This window comes from Elephantulus edwardii, unplaced genomic scaffold, assembly GCF_000299155.1.
Source record: "Elephantulus edwardii isolate Elephantulus edwardi_28Jun2011 unplaced genomic scaffold, EleEdw1.0 scaffold00005, whole genome shotgun sequence".
NCBI lineage: Eukaryota > Metazoa > Chordata > Mammalia > Macroscelidea > Macroscelididae > Elephantulus > Elephantulus edwardii.
This window is the reverse complement of record NW_006399755.1, coordinates 5,271,782-5,294,761: the sequence shown is the minus strand read 5'-3', so window position 1 is coordinate 5,294,761 and position 22,980 is coordinate 5,271,782. Positions and strand designations below refer to the sequence as shown.

The following is a 22,980-nucleotide window of genomic DNA, read 5'->3' as shown; positions in this document are numbered from 1 at the left end:
ACTCCCTTTTCTTTCCAGTCTCCTTTTCCTTTTTATCTTCTTGCCTTTCTTTCTTCCCTCTTCATTATTTGTCCCATGGCTCTTCTCTTTCCCACTTTCTCTGTTTCCTTTTTTTTTTTTTTGCCTGCTCTTATCCATGATAGAGGAGTTTCACTTACAGCTAGAAAGTGAAATATTTTTGTTCATAAAAATATAAATACTGGAGAACACTGGGAAAGGCAATTGGAGATGGCATGGGAGGAGCTCTAGGACTAATGTCCCGTGTACCTTTGTCTAATAGAATAACAGTAGAGGTGTTTTTGGTTTTTTTTTATCCTCAAGGACAGTACCTGCTCTGTATGGATCTGTAGATGTGAATCTCCAAAACAGAAAAATATGCATTCAGGAATGCAAGCTATATTCAGACACTTTGTATTCTAAATCAAACAATCTATCATCCCTTCCTTACCCTACCCCACCTCACTCACCTGCTTTCAGTTTTCTTCCTCTATGTACTTCATACAAAGATTTTCTTTCTCTGATACTTAAAAGAACAACAATATAAATAAGCTTCTAGCAAGATAGGTCTTTACTCAAGATTTGTATAAAATAAGATGAGAAAGCCATATAACTCATTTTCACACTAGTCAACTTTTGTGTTGTTGTTTGCCATTAGTCAGAACTAACTCATAGCTAACCTTCCAACAGGTTTTCAGAGGCAGTAAATCAGATGGGAGGAGGATACCTATCCTTCTTAAGTGGAACAGCTGGTAGATTTCAATGGCATGCCTTTGAGATTTTAGCACAACTTCTTAACACTAGGCCACCAAAGCTTTCTACTTTTAGTATACAAAGTACCAGGCTAAAGACTGGAAATGCAGTGCTAAAAAGCAGTGACATTCTCTCACCTTTGTAGAATATATAGTCTGTATTCAGAAACTAGATAGTGATTGACTGTGTCGATATCACAAGGATATCCTATTCCACCACCACTATCACTACCATAAGGAAGCATAAGCAGTTTCCTCTGTGGATAGTTCTTTCACATAACAGAACGTTTGCTGAACAGCCACTCCATACCACTTGATACTAGTACTGACCTTAAAGATTGTAGTGAAATTATCTGACTAAATTGAGTGACATTTCAGATTATACCATAGCCATAGTTGGAAGGACAAATTACACCCACAGCCTGCAGTGGTAAGGGAAGGCAGTACAATCGAAGTGAATTAGACCTAAGTCTTACACAGAAATATGTTGAGTGAGTGGAAGCAGAATGGAATGAATAACAGTAGTTTGGGTGACAGATCTTTCTCTAAATCCATCAATACCTGCTGTATGATTTGGGCAATCACTTGACTTAGAGGAATTTTTATGTTCTCACCTTTGAAAAAGCAATAATTGCTGGCTCAAACAAGCAGAAATTTATAAATGGGATATTCAAAACATAGTAAAATTAAACACTTATAACCACTCATAATAGCAAAGTTGATTGATAGTAATACCCAAGCATTCTTACGATCATTACTTTTTAAGATCTTTATTGTTGGCTCATTTTGAAAGTCTGCTTCAATACATTATAGTTTTACTGTATACTTAGAACCATAAAACAATAGAACACAGTGTCGTTGTTCAAGATTACCTTGTAAATAGTTGTTTGAAAGAGAAAGTTTATTGATGTAAGCTAGATGCCACATTTACACGTATGGAAAATTAAATTGGTTCTAGAAAAGTGAATGGAGTTTCTGAGGCCCATCAGCAAAGAATATTGACTATGCCATGCATTAGTAAGAGAACAAACAAATCTGTCTTGGAATCCACGCAGTCAGAATATTCCTTAGGAGCAGGGATAGTGAGACTTCATCTCACACAGTTTGAGCATTTTATTAAATGAGACCATTCCTTGGGAAAAATAGAATGCTTGGAAAAATAAGAGGATCAGCAGAAGAGAAGATCTTCAAAGAAATGGATTGAAACTATAGCTGTAACAAGGGACTTAACCACTGTAAATATTGTGAGGACAGCACAGGATCAGGCCGAGTTTCATTCTCTTGTGCATAGAAAGAGAGCAAAACTGAGAACCATGATGTGTTATTCCACAACTAGTGCTACTGCCTTTTTTTAAATTATGATAAACAAAAATCTAAACACACTACCATTGAGTCAATTCTACTTCTAATAACCTCATGTCAGATGTATCCTAGCTGAAAATAAAGAATACAAGAAGAATGTCTATTTGTGCTTTAATGACTATACATAGCACTTTATGGCTGACATTGAAAAGAATGGGAATTGCAGAACACTTTTTTGTGCCCATGCATACATAACCTATACCTATCCCAAGAGCCTTTTCTGTGAACATAGCAAGGGAACACTGTATGGTTTAAAATTAAGAAGAATGTGTGCCAGGATTATATCCTTTCTCCATAACTGGTTAATCGGCATTCTGAGCAAATTATTTGAGAAGCTATACTCTGTGATTCTTCATGATAGTGATGATGTGGCATCAGTATTGGAAGAAGATTCATCAATAACCTTCATAATGGAGATGACACAACCTTTCTTACTGAAAATGAGGAGGACTGGAAGTACTTGCTAAAGAATTCTGCAGCCTTCAATATAGATTGCATCTCAACATCAAGAAAACAAAAATCCTTGCCACTGAACTGATTGGCAATATCATAATAGATGGAGAAAAGATTGAGACAGTGACTTCACCTTATTTGGATCCACAATCAATACACTTGGTGCCAGCAGTCAGATCAGGTGATTGTACTGGGAAAGTCAGTAGTCAGGGACATCTCCAAATCATTGAGGACCATTGATACCAGTTTGAGCACAAAGGTGCTTGATTCCGGTTGTTTCAGTCACTTGCTGTGCATCTGAGAACTGGACAGTGAATAAGGATGACAGAAGAATTGATGCCTTTGAGCTGTGGTACTTGAGAAAATGCAGCCAGAATGTTCCTTGGAGGCAAAGGTGATGCACCTTCATCTCTCATACTTTTGGCATGTTGCTTGGAGAGGTTAGTTGTTTAAAAGGACATTATGCTTGGAGGAACAGTGAAAGAAAAGGAGACCTTCAATCATATGGATTGACACAGTGACTGCAGAAATGGGCTCAAGTGTGTCAGACGTTGTGAGGATGACACAGGATAAGACAGAGTTCAGATCTGTTGTTCATACGGGCACTGTGAGTTGTACTGGACATGACCACACTTAACAAGTATTGAATCTTCCTAGAACTTCTAAATGGCAAAAAGTCAGAGAATAAGGATGATTATTATTATAATAAGGGAACACAAATATCTAGTTCATTACAATCATCAATTCTGTCTCTAAACTTCTCAAATCTATCTTTTTTTCTTTCTCCCTTCACTCCTGTTATCATTGTCCAATGCCTAACCTTCTTTCTTCCCTCTGTCCCTTTCCTCCTCCCCATCCCCTTCCTTCTTCTAATCCTCCCTACTCTCTCAAGTTTCTTATCATCAAGTTTGATGATATCTCTCACCTGCTAAAAATTCTCCATTCGTTCTGACTGCCTACAAGAAAAAGTCCAAACTCCTTTTCAAGGCATATATATCCTTCATAATTCAAACTTGTGCTTTTCTTACTCACTTCCACTAATTACGTCCCAATGATAACTTCATCATTGGCATTTTATTATTAAGCCATAGCAAACTTCTTGATTTAAAGAAACCAAGAGACTTGGTTACTCATGTGCAAGTACCCACAGAATTATCTTACTCTTGTCCTTGGCAATTTCAGCAGCCAGAAAGATGTAAATTTTAGCACCATACAACAGGGGGGGATATGAATCCCTGAGGTAAAATTACTTGATTATGAACATTAATTTAGCTAATAACCACTTCATAATTCTTATTTTCAAAAGTTTGTAGTGGAAAAAAAATGTACCATGATTATTGTGACCATAGAACACTGGAGTTGTTAGATTGAGGCTATTGATAATGTACTTGCATAATACTTATAACTTCCAAAAGAAACAAAATGTCAAAAAGTTTAAAAAGATATTCTAAGTAAGTCTGTATGTTAAATTCTAATCAGGAATAACAGCCTTCTAATGTAAAGGAAAAGGTTCTTCATCTGGCCTAAAGAATACATTAGTTTCTAAATTTAAAATTAAAATTATTTTTCAGTAATAAGCTGAAGAATCTCAGGACCTATGGAATCATTCTGAAAATTTATACTTGTGCTCTTTTCCGGTTACTGTGGCGCTATCAACCATGAGCAGCAAAGTCTCTCGCGACACCCTCTGCGAGGCGGTGTGGGAAGTCCAGCGCAAACGCAGAAAGTTTTTGGAGACTGTGGAGCTGCTGATCAGTTTGAAGAACTATGACCCTCAAAAGGACAAGCGTTTCTCTGGGACCGTCAGGCTTAAGTCCACCCCACGCCCCAAGTTCTCTGTGTGTGTTCTTGGGGATCAGCAGCACTGTGATGAAGCCAAGGCTGTGGATATCCCCCACATGGACATCGAAGCGCTGAAAAAACTCAACAAGAATAAGAAACTGGTCAAAAAGCTGGGATGCCTTTTTGGCCTCTGAATCCCTGATCAAGCAGATCCCAAGAATCCTAGGTCCAGGGCTGAATAAGGCTGGCAAGTTCCCTTCTCTGCTGACCCACAATGAGAACATGGTGGCAAAAGTAGACGAGGTGAAGTCCACCATCAAATTCCAGATGAAAAAGGTCCTGTGTCTGGCAGTGGCTGTTGGCCATGTGAAGATGACAGATGATGAACTTGTTTACAACATCCATCTGGCTGTCAACTTTCTGGTTTCTTTGCTAAAGAAGAATTGGCAGAATGTTCGGGCTTTGTATATCAAGAGCACCATGGGCAAGCCCCAGCGTCTGTACTAAGATACAGCTCCATAAATCTTACTGTTTATACCACCAAAAAAAAAATTTTATACTTGTAGGGAGTCTCAGTTTTGTTGTTTGAGTGATTTAAGGAGATGAAAAAGAAGGATTATGGAATAGATGATAGCATGGAAAGGTTATTAGAATGACAATAAACCCATTATTTAGTAACAGCCTTGAATAAGACATAACCTCACTCGAGCTGATTCCAACTTATAGCAACCCTATAGAAACAGTAGAACTGCTCCGTAGGGTTACCAAGGCTGTACTTCTTTATAGAATTAGGCAGCTACATCTTCAGAGTCACTGGTGGTCTTTCGGTTAACAGCCTCGTTCGTAACCACTCTGCCACCAGGGCGTTAGTGAAGTAGTGTTATCATCTAGAAAAGTATTTTCAGTGTGTAAGTTAAGCTCAGTGTTAGGCTTTTGAAAAGATTTCATCATTTCTTGATCCTTTCACTTTGTAATTTCTATTCCTGGGTCATTGCCAGATGTAGCTATGATGTACATTTAGTTGAATTACACATCCTGTTTATTCAGAAATTTTTTTATTTTGCCAGACACTGAGCTGAGTGCTAAGGAATAAAGCATAGCTCCTACCTTTGAAAAACTCCAGCTTCTCATACAAATTATCCTCTTAGTATATATAGTTCATGTACTGATCCCAGAAAGCTGTTAGACAAAAAACTCACGGAAAGTCAGAATTGGCCAGAATCTCTTGCTGGCCTGAGTAGCCAGGAAAGGCTTTGTTACAGAGGTGGCAGTAGAGCAAAAACTTTGAGTTGGATGGGATTTCTTGTGGAGTTGATAAGAAAACATTGTCTTATCAAAAGCTAGAACATCTTGACAAAGGGAAAAATAATTTGAAAGAATAAAACATATCTAAACAATGACATGTAAACCAGATTGGTTGAAATGTGAAATTTTTGTAATCAAGTCCCGAGAAAATGCTAAAGAAGATTGGAGACAATATATATATAACCCGAAAGTACAGGCAATTGAACTTGACTTTATTAAATATAAAGAATGTTGAGCCAAAGAACAACATAATCATCATTAATAACTATTCTTCCTTTACTCTGTAATTCACAGATACTACCTTGTTTAAATCGTCAGAACACTAGAAGGGTGCCTACCACACAGCAAGTTCTCAATAAATGACAATTCTTTTCCCTTTCTATCTTAATTTTCAACCTAAACTGTCCCCTGAACTCCAGATATGTGTCATACAGCTGCCAGCTCAAAATCTTCACTTTATTTCTAAACCACTGCCTTCAGGTTGGTTTTGACTAATGACCCCATAGAATAGAGTTTCCTGTGGTGTAAATCTTTATGAGAGCAGATTGCCTCGTCTTTCTTCTGTGAATTGGCTAGTGGGTTCAAGCTGCTGACCTGTTGGGTTGCATCCCAATGTTTAATTCACTGCACTGTCAGGTCTCTTTGATGTCTAATAAAGAAACTCAAGACAACCATGTCCATTCCAACTCATGACAACACTTCCCAAGTTTTCAAGTCTGTAATCTTTATGAAAAGGAATTTCTCATTTTTCTACCATGAAGCAATAGTGGAATCAAATCTTCAAAATTTTGTTTAGCAGTTCAACCTGCAATGCACTACCCTACTGTAGTCCCCTTATATCTAATAGGCATCAGATGAAACATAGTCAGAGCTGAACTACTGATTCCTACTTTCCCCAAAACCTATTTTCATTATTTGCCCTGTATCATTAAAGGACAGTTTTATGTGGTGGTTGTATAGGCCATAAACCTGGGAGTCTTGCTTGACTCCGCCTTTTTCTCATTCCCTGTCTAACTCATGAGTAAGTCCTATTGATGTTACCTTCAAAATATATCCAGAATCTACTTCTCACAACCTCTCCACCTAAAGCTCAGCCACAGTGATCTCATGTCAATTCTATTGTTACAGTTTTCTCAACTGGTCACTTTGTTTCCAATCCTGCCCTTCCTCTTTTCCAGTTATTGTGGCATCCTCAGTGTTTGTGAAATACCATAAAACCTACTTCTACTTCAGGACCTTGTACTCATAACTTTGTACTATAGAAATAGTCTTCCTCTGGATATCCAAATTATTCATACTCTTACATCCTCTTGTATCTCACTGGCAGTCTGCTAAGACAAATTGACATGCAGAGAGACTGTAGCTAGTCAGCAATTGTTACAGTCCTTGAAATGAGAGAAAAGTATAGCTGGAGCTGGAGAAGATTAAAGAAATGGCTATATTTAAAAGCTACCAAGAAGGGTTAAATTATTTTGCTGAGTGGTTCCATAGCACCTCTTGTATTCTCAATACTGTTTCAATGCTAGCTCTTTCACCTCTTTGCTGTATTACACTATGTATTATTATTTCCCTGTTTTATATTTCAGTTACTTCATCTTTCAAGTGAGAATAGTGTCATGTGTCCAGATATATTATGATGATGAGATTAAAAGTGATAATGAAAACACTTTGTGCATGGCAGAGGGCCATACTTCGTGAGTTGCTAATGCTGGGCTTCTTTGATCTGTCTCCAGCAAGTTACAGCTTCTGACCTGTCTCTGGCCTGTAAAAAATAAGTTTCATAGACACATTCTTCATTTGTATTATGAAGATGAGCTGTACTCTGTCATTTTTGTTATTATAGTTCATTCCTTGGAACAATGTCCACCATTTATCTAGCCCCATTAGTGCAAGTAAGATGTGTTCTAAAAAGTAGCAGTGACAAGAAGACAGCATAATGATAAAAAACTAATTATCAGATGAACCTTAAACAAGTCACTTAAAGCTGTCAAAACCAGTTCCTTCATCTATAAAAGATAGATAATCATAGCTGTCTACAAGGTAGTTGTGAGACTAACTGAGGTGTTAGGAGGGCATGGGACATGGCACACAGTGGGTACTAAGTATGGAAGAAGCTTTAAGATGTGAAGACCTTGTTATGTGAAGACCTTGTTGTGGAAAGAAATCACACAGTTCACCAACTGGAAACTCCCTAAGGCGGGGCACTGTATAAGATGAAACCACTCAAGCTCACTTTGCTTTTTTTTTTATTGTGATTTTAATGAAAGTTATGGGAAATTTGGGTTTTCATTCATTCATTATTGTACATTTTCCTTCCAACCCCGCCCCAGTTAATGTAAAAAAAAGCAAAACAACTCATTTTTGCATAATTTCCTCCCTACTCCCTCACCGTCCACTTTGCTATACGCCTCTTATTCTGAACTGTTGTCATGCCTGGGTGACCCTGGAGGACATTATGCTGAATGAAATAACTCAGTCACAAAAGGGCAAATACAGCTTAACATCATTTTGCTTTAAGAAACATATTCTGTCCTCTCGCCAGTTTATTGTTTCCACTCAGTGGATCCTCCCAGCTGGGTTGTGTGGAGATATGACAAGTTCCAGGGAGATTTTCCATGAAATGTGGCAGTATAGTTTTCTGTTTAGTTTCACAATGAATTGGTCTGAGTCTTCCAAGAATGGGCAGGTCTCTGGTGTAAAGGTTTTCTTTGACATTTTTGTGCATGATTTGGTTATCTGTTTGTTCTTACAGTCTTCTCAGCTTTCAGTCAGAAAAGGAAATTAAAGTGTCTTCTCTGTGTCATAAAGCTCTACTGCCATAGTGTATGATATGTCAGGTTGAAAACTAAAAGGTCAGTGGTTCTAATCAAACAGCTGTTTGTTCCATAGAAGAAAGATGGGCATTCTCCTCCCTAACAGCTGCACCCTCCAAAGCCAATAGAGTCACTATGATTCAAAATCATCTCCATGCCCAGGGGAATTTTAGACTATGTGCCAGGCCTGGTGCCAGGCAGTTCACAAATCTTACTTAATCTAGCCTAAAACATAGATAAGGAACTGTGGTGACATAGTACACTACATGTTGCACTGCTAACTGAAAGGCCAGTGGTTTGCGTCCATCAGCTGCTCTGAAGATAAAAATGGGCATTCTTTTCTCATAAAGATTAACAGCCTTAGAAACCCAGTGGAGTGTTGCTTTGAGTGGGAATAGACTCATTGGCGGTGGATTTTGAGTTTAAACCTTGGATTAGCTGAATTTTATAGTTCAGACAACTGGGGCTAAAAGACAAAAAGTAATGTTTCCACCTTCACATACCTAGTAAATTACATATGTGTCAGCACTCCCCAAGCATAGTGATTCCTTGAGAAGACTCACAGGATGCAGCATTTAGTCATATTCATGGTGTGCTTTATTATAATGAAAGAATGCAAAGGATATCAGCAAAGGATAATGTGTATAGAAAGAATGAAGTTAGAGAGAAATCTGGTATGATAACATGTGTGAGATTTGACCAACCAAGAAGCTTATGAGAAATTCAGTGCTTGAGGAAAATACCAAAAATTTCTCTCAGAGAGAGAAAGTAGATATTCAACATAAACCATGTTGTTTGCCTAGTGAACCAGTCTTACTAGTTCTGGGAATGATGATGTTGTTAGGAGGTGTCGAGTGAGTATGACTCATATTAATCCTGTGAACAACAGACCTGAACCCAGCCCTATCCCTATCTTGTATTTTCTTCATCGTCTCTGATACACTTGAGCCATTGCTATAGCCTCTTTGTCAGTCCATGTCATTTGGGGCCTTCCTCTCCATCACTGACCCTCTGTCTTTCTAAGTATGATGACTCTTTCCAAGGAATAGTCTCTACTAGCTGCCAAAGTTTGAGACGCAAGGTGTCACCATCTTTGCCTTCAAGGAGCACTCTAGGTACCCTTTCTTCAAAACATACCCATGTATTTTGGCAGTCCATGGAATATTTCATACATTTCGCCAGCACAACTCAAAGGCATCGATTATTTTGTTGTCCTTATGCATTGTTTAGCTCTCTGATGCATAGCAGATAATTGATGGGAGGTTACTCAAGAATGAGAACAGACTGCAAATAACCATTAATAATTTTACCTTGGAATGTACAAAGTATGAATGTAGGTAGACTGGAAGTTGTAAAAAATTCAATGGAACACATGAAGATTGACATTCTAGGCATCAGTGCACTGACATGAACTGGTATGGGTTGTTTTGAATCAGTCATATGATGTACTATGCCAGAAATTTAAAATTGAAAAATGGTGTTCATGTCAGCAGCACATATACTAAAATTGGAACAATACAAAGAAAATTAGCATGACCCTTGTGCAAAGATGATATGCAGATTCGTGAAGCATTCCATATTTATACATAATTCAGGAGACTGGACTTTATGAGGAGGAGTGTGGCATCAGGATTGGAGGAAGACTCATCAATAACCAGTGTTATGCAGGTGATGTATCCTTGCTTGCTGAAACCAAGAAGGACTTGCAGAAGGTCATGGACTGTAGTCTTCACTATGTATTGAAATTCAAAATCAAGAAGACAAAACATTCTCTCTCACCTCTGAGCTAATTGGCAGCACCATGATAGAAGATCAGACTGATATCCTTAACAATCAGCATTCTCAGCTCCACAATCAACACTCTTGGCACCAGCAGTCAGGAATCAAAAGACAAATTGCACTGGAGAAACCTGCTGTCAGGGACCTCTCCAGAGTACTGAAAAGCAACAGTGTCAGTCTAGAGATTAAAGTATGCCTAATCCAGGCCATGATCTTTGCAGTTACTTGCTATTCTTCAGAGAGCTGGATGACACAAGAAGAATCAATGCCTTTGAGTTGTGGTTCTGAAAAATACTGCCAGGAGAACAAACAGGTCTGTCTTGGAGAGGGTAAAGCCAAATTTCTACATGGAAGTAAGAAATTTGAAGCTCAGTCTCACATATTTTAGGCACATGGCCAGGAGGGACCAGTCCTTGGAGAAGAACATTATGCTCAGAAGGCTGGAAGAACAGTGCAGGAAAGGAAGACCACAGATGAGATGGGTTGACATTGTAACTGGAATAATGGGGATAGGTATGTTGGAGTCAGACTGGCTCAGGATGAGGCAGGGTTCAGAACTGTTGTACATAGGGTCGCTGGAGTTGCAGGTGACTCGATGGCACCTAACAGCAAAAACAGGTGAATTAGCAAATACAGGACATACAAATAATGAGAATAGAATATTCATGGTTTAGTTTTCTGAAAGCTTGTGTTATAAATGCAGTATGTGATGTACTAACTTAATGATCTTGAGTCCGTTAACCTACCCTAGTCTTTTTTCCTCAGTTATGCAGTTAAATTCATTTCTTGTTAAAAAAATGGTGTTGCATTCATAGTTAGAAAGACAATTTCAAGATATATCCTGAAATACAATATTGTGAATGATGAGATACCCATACACATACAGCAAAGACCTGTTAATACAACTATTATTCAGATATATGCACCAACAACTAAAGCCAAAGAAGGATGAGCAGTCTGCTCCTGTGTAATTCATTGCCCCTGAAAACCTGCTGGGGTCTCAGCCATGGGTTGGTTCTGACTTGATGAAACAGCCAACTTTTGCAGTCCAAAAGTGACCAAACATGCAATCAAGATACGTTAATAATTATTGGTGACTGGAACACAGAAGTTAGAACCATGAGGAAGGGAATGTATGGAGTCAGAAAGTATGGACTTGGTGACAGAAATGAAGCTGGACATCAAATGACTGAATTTTGTGTACTTAATGATTTATTCTTAACAGATACCTTTAAAAAAAAAACAAAAAAGGCAACTTTACACATGGATCTCACCTGATGGATTGCACAGGAATTAGATTGACTGTATCTGCAGAAATAATCATTAGAAGCACAGTATTAGCAGTGATACCAGGTGCCCAATTAATCATGTGCAAGTTAAAATTGAAACTGAGGGAAATTAAAACTAGTCCACAGGAACCAAAATACAACCTTGAGTCCATCCCAGTTGAATTTAAGATAGCAGACGGTTATTACAAAAATAAAGAAGAAAGAAAACCCAAAGTGGATGTCAGAAGAGACTATGAAAATTGCATTAGAGTGTCGAGAAACCAAAACACATGAAAGCAATGCTGAAGTGAAAGAGCTGCACAAAAGATTTCAAAGGGCAGCTTGAAAAGATAAAGCAAAATACTATAATGAAACATACAAAGAGCTGGAGTCAGGGAATTAAAGAGAAAAACTTACTCAACATTTCTCAAGTTGAAAGAACTGAAAAACAAATTCAAGCCTCAAATTGCAACATTGAGAGAAGATATGGACAAAATCTTGAGTGATCCAGGAAGCATCAAAAGAAGATGGAAGGAATACACAGAATCACTGTACCAAAAAGAATTCATTGACAGTGAAAATATTCAGGAATTACCATATGAACAAGAACCAGTAGTAATGAAGGATGACATTAAAGCTGCACTGGAAGCACTAGCAAAAAATGAGACCCCAGGAATCAATGGAATACCACTTGACATGTTTCAACTAACAGATGCAGCCCTGGATGTGCTCACCACTGTATGCTAGGAAATTTGGAGGTCAGCTGCCTGGCCAACTGACTAGAAGAGATCCATTATTTGTTCCCATTTCCAAGAAAGGATATGTTGAAACCCTCCTTTGGGTTTTTCCCCAACTCCTGCAAGCCAGCCAGGTACCACCTTAACAAGCAGATCTTTTAAAAGACTATTGTTCATATCCTTTGCTGTACATAGTCATGTTTTTAATATAATAGAATTTTAATTTACTTTTGTTATTAACAACAAGGTATTCAAATAAAACTCTATTTTAAAAAGGAGCTTGTCTTGTCTCCCACCATGACCTAGACTAGAATTTCATACTGCAGCAAACCCTAACACTAACCCAGAGGCACATGTTTCAAATCTACCAGTTGCTCTGTGGGAGATGGATAGGGCAATCTCCCATGCAATTTACTGTCTCTGAAAATCCACTGGAAGCACTGCTGTGGGTCACTTCCAACTCCACCCATAACAACTTAAGCAAAGGCTAAAGTACCCTCAAAAGAATAGTGACTAATTCCTGGTTACTCTTCTATTTTCTAACTAGATTTCCTAGAGAATTTTGTAGAAACAATATCCCTGCAGAATGTCATCATCAAGTTTCTAGGGTACCAACATGTTTAGTATAACTTGCCCATACTCTAATGGTATGCTCGGAGCCCCTTGTGACTACAGCATCCTTGAGACTATAGTCAGTCCCACCATATTGAAAAGAGATAACCTTTCTGCAGACTAAATACTTAAGATAAAGTGGGTAATGACAGTTGCTATTTATTTAACAACTGTCTTACTTTTTTTCTTTTTTTTTCTATAATTATATTTTATTAATTTTCATAAACATATACAGAGATTTTGGGTTTCCATTCATTCATTGTTGCACTGTCTTACTTTTTTTCAATCCCACTTCAGAGGCTTTTTCATTTTATAACAGGAACTCACAGAGGCTGTGAAGTTAAAGAACCCAGCCTTGAATTCTGGATCAACTTTTCTCTACATGAACTTCAACAGGTTAATCCCTTGGTAAAATGAGATTTACAGTGCTTACTACCAGAGTTGTTTGTAAAGATTAAATGAAGGAGTGATTTCTAATTTAACACAAAGAATTTAATAATAGTAGCTGGTTAAGCAGTTATGCTGTTTCTCTCCCCACCCTCATCCACCTCTTTCTGCCACTAAACTATTTTGGCTTCATGAAGACAGAGAATCTTTGTCCATTCTTCACTGTATGGAATCTACCAGCTTTAAACTCAGGATATTAAGCAATATACCCTATATGTTGTTAATGTTAGATGGTAACAGTTCTAATTTGTAGTAACCCTATGTAAAACAGAATGGCCTTTGCCATTCTCAAAATCATTTTTACATTTGAGTCCATTGTTGCAGCCACTCTTGCCTATCTCATTAACAGTTTCATTATCTAGGAACTAGTCCCTCCTGCTAACATATCCAGAATATGCGAGGTCTCCTACCATCTTCACTTCTAAGGAGCATCTTGGCTGCATTTCTTCTTCTGGCAATCCATATATTCAGTGTTCTTCACCACATGATAGGTAAAATGCATCAATTCTTTTTTACCTCCTTTATTAATTTATCCAGCTTTCACTTGCATATAAGACAATTGAAAATGCCATGGCTTGAGTCAGGCTTGCTTTCAACACTTTTAAGAAGTCTTGGTAGCACATTTACCCAATGCAATACATCATTTCATTTACTGACTGCCTCTTCTATAGATAGTGATTGTGGGTTCAAGTAAAATGATATCCTTGACAACTTCATTCTTTTCTTCATTTATAATGATACATAGATATAATGATATATAGACTGAATAAATATGGCAAAAGACTGTAACTCTAACAGTAATTTCATTTTACTTGCATCCACCCTTAGTACCAGTAGTGAAGAAATCAAAAGACATGTTGCATTGGGCCAATCTGCTGTCAAGGATCTCCAGGGTGTTAAGGAGAAACAATATCAGTTTAAAGACTAAGGTGCATCTAATTCCATGATATTTTCTACATGTACCATGGACTGCCAGGAAAACAAACAGATTCATCTTGGAGAGGATTAAACCAAGCTACTCCTTGGAGGCAAGGACTCTGGGGCTTCGTCTGACATACTTTGGACATGTTGCCAGGAGGGACGGGTCCTTGGAGAGGGACATCATGCTTGGGAGGGTGGAGGGACAGCGCAGGAGGGAAAGACCCTCTATGAGATGGATTGATTCTGTGACTGGGGTAATCGGGATGGGTGTGTCAGAGGCAGTGCGGTTGGCGCAGGATAGAGCAGAGTTTAGGGCTGTTGTGCATAGGGTCGCTATGAGTTGCAAACGACTGGACGGCACATAACAACAACAGTATGCATATGCATCTGAAAGTTGGACAGTTACTAAGGATTACAGAGGAATAGTCAATTTATTTGGTTGTGGTGTTGGAGAACAATACTGAATATCCCATAGACCACCAAAAGGACATATATGTCTTGGAGAAAGTACAACCAAGGCGTTCCTTGGAGGCAAGGATGGTGAAACTTTGCCTCGCATATTTGGGCATGTTGTCAGAAGGACCTGGAGAAGGATATCATGGTTAGAAAGGAGGTCAGTGAAAGAAAGGAAGACCCTCAATGAGGTTGGGCAACACAGTGACTATAACAACAGGCCTTACGTATGTGAAAAATGATAAGAATGACATAGGTTAGGGCAAGGTTCAGATTCATTGTTCATAGGTTTTACTATGAGTTGTAGTCAGCTCAGCAGCACCCAACAACAGGCTTTATGAGTATTACTTCAAGTCTACAGAAGCCCTATGAAATAGATACTGTTACTAGCTTTACCTTAGGATGAAGAAGGTTACCTACACAAAAGCTGACTCTGCCTGTTCATTAATTTAAAAACTCATTGTTCTTTGCTCAATAATCAGAGTGCTTTTGAATGCACATATTTTGCTCAGTTAAGGGCTATATAGTTCTCCAAAGATTAAAGAGTTAGGAAATAGTAGAGATTCAGGATGTACTCTAGACCCAGTCTATAAACCACAACTTTATACTATTTCTCCACCACTCATCTGCTTTAGATCCATCCAAGTCACTGCCAAGTGCATTTTCAGGGTTTGAGTCGGCCTTCATTAGGCTCTAATAGAAAATTCCACCTAAATTGTCCCCAGTGTAAACAGGGTACTGCATAGCAGCAAGAATGATGGAACTTTGTCTTAAGTAATTTAGGCATGTTTTCAGAAGATGCCAATGCTTGGGAAAAGGCATCATGCTTAGAAAAGTGTGGGGTTAGTAAAATATAGAAAGACCCTCCAGAATATGGATTGACACAGTGACTGCAACAGTGGAGTTGAGTATGATGGAAATTGTCAAGATGGTGTGAGATAGGCAAGGGTCAGATCTGTACTTTGTTGGATCATTCTGAGTTGGCGTGTGCTTGTTGACACTTAACAGCAACAACAAGATGCTTGGTAAATCCCAAAGCAAACCTGTTTCCCATCTGTCTTCCTTGATTCTTTGATAACCATCTTGCTATCTTTTAAGTTATTTAGACTTAGAACCCCTAAGTGATTTCTAGCAACTCTTTTTTCTTTTTTTTTTTTTTTTTTTTTTTTAGGATATACTGATTAGTGTTGTCTTTGTTGGCATTGACAGTCTTGGGTGGTCATACTCTTTTTTCTTACCCTTCTCTGATCCTGACTTTGCTGGACAGTGACCACCTCCTGTTGATCCTTTCTACCTATTCTGTTACCCCTTCTTTACCCTCGCTGCTGCCATCTTAATACAGATTTCCATGTTCTGCTGTCTTGCGTGATGTTTTGTCTGATATTTCTCCCCAAACTCAACTTACTCTAATATTTTCTGATCAAAATAATGCATTGGTTTGAGAAAAAGAGGGGGAAGCAGATATGTACAATCAGATCTGTGGAATCTACTTAGAACCATTGCACACAGTTTATTAACAGTGTCATTTTGTGCAAACCCCAAGTCATCACAGAACTTAAATTTGTCATCTGTAATATTGGACCCAACACCTATCATAACTAGTTCAAACAGTCACTAGAATTGGTTTCATAAGGTCAAAAACTCTGTCTAACCTATTTCTTACTATATGTCCAAATGTCTTCTACAGAAAAATGGCTCAAAATACTAGATGAAGATATTTTCTAAATTAATTGAAAAGTCCAGCATTTTTCTTGTCTCTTAGCTCATTCCCCCAGCATTTTCTTCATACTGTAAGTATCAGTAATGTTTTTGTAGTTGTTAAGTGCTATCATGTATGACTCATAATCACCCCATGAATAACAGATTTGAACTTTGTCCTATCCCTTGCCATCATCACGATCTCTGACACATTCAAGTCCTTTGCTGCAGTCACAGTGTCAGTCCACCAGGTTGAGGGTCTTCCTCTCCTTCACCGTCTCTCCACCTTTCCAAGCATCATTTCCCTCTCCAGGAATAGCCTCTACTAGCAAAACATAGTGATACAAAGTTTTATCTTTTTCTCCAAGGAGCACTCTGTCTGCACCTTCTCTAAGACATATGGTTGGTTTTTTTCACCATTCCCTGAGATATTCACTACTCTTTTTCAACAGTTCAAAGGCAGTAGGTAATTCTTCTTCTGTCATCCTTACTCATCCAGCTCTCAGGTGCATAGCAAGTGATTGAAAAGACCATGATCTAAAACCAGTGCACCTCAGTCTTCAACTGATGTCATTTCTCCTCAGTAATTTGTAGAAGTCCATAACTACGGACTTTCCAGTACAATACATCTCCTGGTCTCCTGACTGTTTGTACTTGGTGTACTGATTGTAGATAGGGTCGCTATGAGTCGCAAGCGGCTTGACAGCAGATAATAACAAAACAGCAGTACAAGTAATTTGTTGATATTTTCTGTCTTTTCTCTGTCTATCATTATGTTGCCTATAGGTTTCTTTTCTTGATACTGAGATGTAATCCATAGTGAAGGCTGCAGTGTTTAACCTTCTGCATCAAGTGCTTCAAGTCTTCTTTACTTTCAGCAAGCAAGATTGTGTCATCTGCGCAAGGAATGTTATTGATGAGCCTTCCACCAATCCTGATGCCACATTCTTCTTCATAGAATCCAGTGAATAAGGATGATGGAAGAATTTATGCCTTTGCCTTGTCATCTTGGAGGAAAGTACCGAATAGTCCATGGACTCACAAGAAAGCAAGAATATAGTTCTTGGAAAAGGTGTGGCCATAGTACTCATTGGAGGCAAGGATTGAGAAGATGACCTGCAATGAGATGGTTTAACACAGTAACTGCAGCAATGGGCTTAAGTGTGTAGGAGATGATGCCAGTTCAGATCTGTTGTTTATAAGGTTGCTATGAATCATACTCAACTCAATGACACTTAACAACAACACCAAAGGCAAATAATAACAATAAATGAAGCCATTTGGGTTTTTGCATACTTAAAAATGTGTTCTCTGAAAACTGTCCCATTTCATCTGAAAAATTGTCCCATTTTACAGATGAGTACATAGAAGATTGTTGTTCTAGTAATGTGCTTTCGAGTCACCTGTGACTCATAGTGGCTGTATGTACAACAGCCATAAATCCTGGTCTATCCTGTGCCAATCTCACTGTCTCCAACACACCTAACCCCATTACCCCAGTCACTGAATCAATCCATCTCATCAAGGGTCTTCCTCTCCTGTACTGTCCCTCTACCCTCCAAAGCATGACATCCCTCTCCAGGGACTGGACCCTCCTTGCAACATGTCCAAAGTATGTCCGACAAAGGTTCAGAGTCCTTGCCCCCAAAGATCAGCCTGGTTTAACCCTCTCTAGGACAAACTAGTTCATTCTCTTAGCAGTTCCTGGTATATTCAATACTCTTTTCCAGCACCACAGTTCAAAGGCATCAACTCTTCTTCCATCCTCGTTAATCATTGTATCAAGTGATTGCAAAGACTATGGCCTGTATCTGGCACACCTTAGTCTCAAGAGTAAGTAGTTCTTCAGTACTTTGTTTTCTTGATATTGAGCCTCAATCTATATTGAAGGCTGCAGTTCTTGACCTTCTTCAGCAAGCGCTTCAGGTCCTCCTCAGTTTCAGCAAGCAGGGTTGTGTCATCTGCATAAAGCAAATTGTTGATGAATCTTCCTCCAACCCTGATGCCACATTTCTTGTCATAGAGCCCAGCCTCCCAGATAACCTGTTCTGCATATAGATTGAAAAGGTATGGAGAAAGGACACATCCCTGGCAAACACTCTTCCCAATTTTGAACCATACAGTGTTTCCTTGCTCCATTCAGACAGCTGCTTCCCTGGTCCAAGTATAGGTTTCACATTAGCACAATCAAATGTTCTGGGATTCCCATCCTTCCCAGAGTCAGCCACAGTTTGTTGTGATCCACACAGTCAAACGCCTTTGTCAATCAATGAAACAGATACTCTTCTGGTATTCCCTGCTTTCAGCCAAGATCCATCTAACATTAGCTACAATATCCCTAGTACCACAACTCCTTATAAGCCTAGCCTGCACTTCTGGCAGTTTTCTGTTGATGTGCTCTTTCAGTTGTTTTGGGTAATCTTCAGCAGAATCTTGCTTGCATGTAATAATAATATTATTCGATAATTTCCACACTCTGTCAATTCACCTTTCTTTAAAATGGTAGCAAATATAGATCTCTTCCAGTCAGTTGACCAGGTGGTTGTGCTCCAGATTTATTAGCACAACTTGGTGAGCACACCCAGGGCAACATCTGTTAGTTGAAATATGTCAGTTGGTATACCATCTATTCCTGGGGCCTTATTTTTTGCAAATTCTTTCAAATCAGCGTGAACTTCTTCCTTCTTGCTCATATGTTGTTTCATTAAATTCTTCTGTGTTTGCTAATTCCTTTTGGTATAATGACTCTATACTCTTTCCATCTTCTTTTAATACTTCTGGGTCATTTCGTTTTCTGCCCAAAGCATCCTTAAGTATTGGAACTCAAGGTTTTAATGTGTTCTTCAGTTCCTTCAGCTTAAGAAATGCTGAGCGAGTTCAGCCCTTATGATTTCATGACTCCAGCTCCTTGCATGTTTCATTGTAGTACTTTACTTTGTCTTCCTGCGCTACCTTTTGAAATCTTCTATTCAGCTCCTAAATGTCTTGATTTCTTCCCTCTGCTTTGGCTTCTTGGCGCATTTATGCAGTATTCTCTTCTGATATCCATTTTGGTCTTTTCTTCCTCCTCTGTCTTTGTAATGACCTTTTAGAAATGTTTAATTTCTCAGGTTGCACAATAAACGTCAAAGCCAATATTTTACTCCAAAACCCATGTCTTTTCCTCCCACCCATGGCTGAATATAAAATGCAATGACTCTTACAAATCACATGTAGGTATATTGATGTATTTAAACCTTTCCAAAATTATTTACTTTCTCTCAGAATTTAATTTTGTAAGGTATTTATAAAGCACTACACCTTTCAAAATTGCTATGTCAGAAATCAAATAAACTTTTGAAGGCAGTATATAGCAATGCAGCCTGATTCCATCCTGCCATAAATAAAAAATCATTAGTTCTGTGCTCAGTATTCCAGGTGCTTCTGCAGACATGCTTTGCTCACTTAAAGTCTGTATAATAACTCCATTGTAAACACAAACAACTGCAAACGTGTATATGCACAGATTAACCTTTTCTAGACACTCCTTGTAATTTTCAAAGCCAGTGCTGGAGTTCCAAAGTGTGTTAACGCATGCATCAACGTGCCAAATCCCCAGGCCTCATTGCAGAGCCAGCTCCAGCAACAGCCTCATCACCTAGACCACACCCTGCTCTTTATTTAGAACCAGGACCTCAGTTCTCCAGGTTTAAGGTCTTTGGCTGAATTGCAAACCTTAAGACTCTTTATTGTGTGTGCTATCAAGTCAATCTTGACCAATAACTGAACCTACAGCAGGTTTTAAGAGGCACTTCATAGCACTGGAGGAGACTGCCCATCCTTCTCCTAAGGAGCAGCTGGTGGATTCAAATTGAGTGCCTTTGGAATTACAGTGCAGATTCTTAACACTAGGCCACCAGCCCTCCCTTGAAGACTCTTTGCTATTTCCAAATTAATTTCACTTTCCTTATTTAGTTGGTTTAAGGAAACAGCCTTGTATGGAAAAGCTTTCACACAAGTTAGAAAGGGCCTAATTTTAGAGCTGGAAAAACAGCAATTAATAAAAAGAGTAACTTGCCCAAAGCCTTAAACTATTTAGACATCAAAAGAAATGTTTCTTTTTTTGGTTGTTGTTAATGATAAACACCCTTAAGTAAATTCTGAGCTCAAAGTGATCCTTTAAAAAAGCAAATTACTGATGTTTGTTCAGCCACTGAATAGTTAACCACTGTACCACTGGAACTCCTTCAAGTATACATAGTCACAGAATCAGTGGTAAGATACATGTTGTATAAACAAAAGGAATTGCATGCATCAATTTTGAAATGACTTAGGATTATGGCTGATTCATTTTTAAGTGTTCCCTAACATTGTACCTGGTGCGCAGTAAGCAATCTGTCCTGATTTATGATATTTGAGAATTTAAGTCAGTGAAATAGTTAAGTAGACTGCAGGGATAACTGTTGATGTTAGAATGGGAAAAGGAAGAAAGGGAAATACAGAGCTTATTGATGCCTTCTGTGATCTGAACTAGGTATTAACCTTCCTTGTACTTCCCTCGTGCTCTCTTTCCCACCATATCCCTTTGCTAGCCTTGAATTGCAATGGGCTATGCTCTGGTCTACAGCCTACCCTACTTTCTACACACTCCTTGAGAACAGAAAGTATCTTTTTCATCATTATATCCCACTATCTAGTGTAGTTTCTCATATGTAGTAGACATTCAGGGAATGTTTCTTAACAGAAATACAATATTCCTGTCCGTTCATGCATCTGCTGTTTTTCTTTTAATTTCCCATTTTACCTGGCAGAAACTAACTCATGGGTAACAGGCTTGAGGATAGGCAAGAGAAAGGCCACATTCTGATGGAATTTACCCTTACTTATTTCTTCTATTTTTCCTCTTGTTTCCCCAGCTATCTCCCTTTTCCTTCTTCCCATTCTCCTTCCCTTTCTACTTTCTCTCTCCTTTAAGATACAACTCCCAAATGTAGAAGGTAACAGAGTAGAGTGAGGAGCATGGAATGTTTAAGCTTTATCATCAAAATTGATCTATCTGGTTCAAATTTTCTGGTGCCTTTTAACAGCCAGTTAGAAGAATGTTGTGTGGTATGGAGGGAACTAGAGTGGAAGCTAGGTACTACTGGGGACAGAATTGTGATCTTCTAATCATTTCTTTGATCTTGAGGAAGGTACACAAGTCTCTTGGTCTTATCTTCTTCATCTGAAATAATGAAAATATTAAAATAGATGCTTTCTTCATCTTCTTTCGGTTAAGATGCTATGTGATTGTGTGACTATGACCAGGTTATAGATAACAGCTGCCTCATTGGCAAATGTATTCTCAACCTATTTGAACTTCCAATATCTACTAGGAGGGAGCTCTGATGACTTAATGGTAAGTAGTTGCACTACCAGTTCAAAAGCACATGGTTCAAATCCACCAGTGTTTTAAGAGAGAAAGATGAGCAGTCTCTTCCCATGTGATTTGCTGCCTCTGTAAACCCTCTGGAAAGTCAACTGTGAGTTTTTTTCTGACCAACTTTTACTTAAGATCATGTCCTCGCACTCCTTTTATACGAGTTTCTCCCTCTCCCAAGTTATTTATGGAGACTAAAGCTTTTACTTACTGTAGTTGAGACTTCCATAAGCTGAGGCTTTGACAGTATCTCACAGTTATTTATCTGAGCTAGAGCTTAGCATCAAGTGGCAGCTAAAGTCACTTAAGGTTGTTCAAATGCATCAAAAATGTTGCTTAATAATTCAGAACCAGTTTTCTCTGTTTAGAGTATTAAGATTGTTTAAATCCTTGTAATTAACCAATTCCAATAGCAATTTAAATTGATAGAGAAAATCTGTCTCTTCTGAAAGGGCAACTGATACAACCTTATTACCTAACCAGTGTCTGTGCAGCAAATGAACTGAGACTCTGACCAAAGAGAGTCCAGTTTAGAGGTCCTGCTGAAGGTCTAATTCTACCTCTGCCTGATTGAGGTGAGGGGGATGAGGCCTGGGAATGTAACTCCTCTTAACCCACTCTCTCTGTCTCTCTCTCTCTCCCTCCCTTTCTCCCTTTCTCCCTCCCTCCCTCTCTTTCTCCCTCTCTCCTTCCCTCTCTTTGGAATAATAGTGGCTCTATGGAAAAGTGAGAGACTTCACTTAGGAGATGAGTCAGCAAACATCTATTGAACTCATACTGGTTTGGGCAATATGCTAGATGCTGGGGATCACTACCACTAAAACCTTATCTCTACCATTGGAATTCAGCCTAACTAAAGCAACAGATAGACAGGAGTAGTTTTGAAATAATCAGAGAGTCACAGTGGATGACTCTACAAGGCTAGTGGATCCTCTGGACTGGGTACCGAAAAAATGGATTCCCTTTCTTGGTCAAAGTATACGGATTCTACTGTAGCATTGATCATTGCAATATGCCTTCGCAGGCATCTTGTCTATATGAGGTGAAATAGCATAGGCATTGAGGAAAAAAGCACAATGAACATGTACTGGGCCCTGTGTTCCAAGACCCTGCAGTGAAGATGACACTCATGGTTAACCCTATTAAACAGAATAAGAGAGAGATAATAATTTAGAACTATCACTCTGTCCTAGATTTGTGAGA

The 22,980-nt window shown here is 38.7% G+C and overlaps 1 protein-coding gene and 1 pseudogene across 1 annotated transcript in view; both read left to right on the top strand.

Moving 5' to 3' along the window:
- Window positions 1-22,980, top strand: part of FAF1 (Fas (TNFRSF6) associated factor 1) — a 548,275-nt gene that overhangs the window by 500,727 nt on the left and 24,568 nt on the right. The gene's annotated exons all lie outside the window — the stretch shown is intronic.
- On the top strand, window positions 4,332-4,853 carry LOC102852000 (annotated as a pseudogene).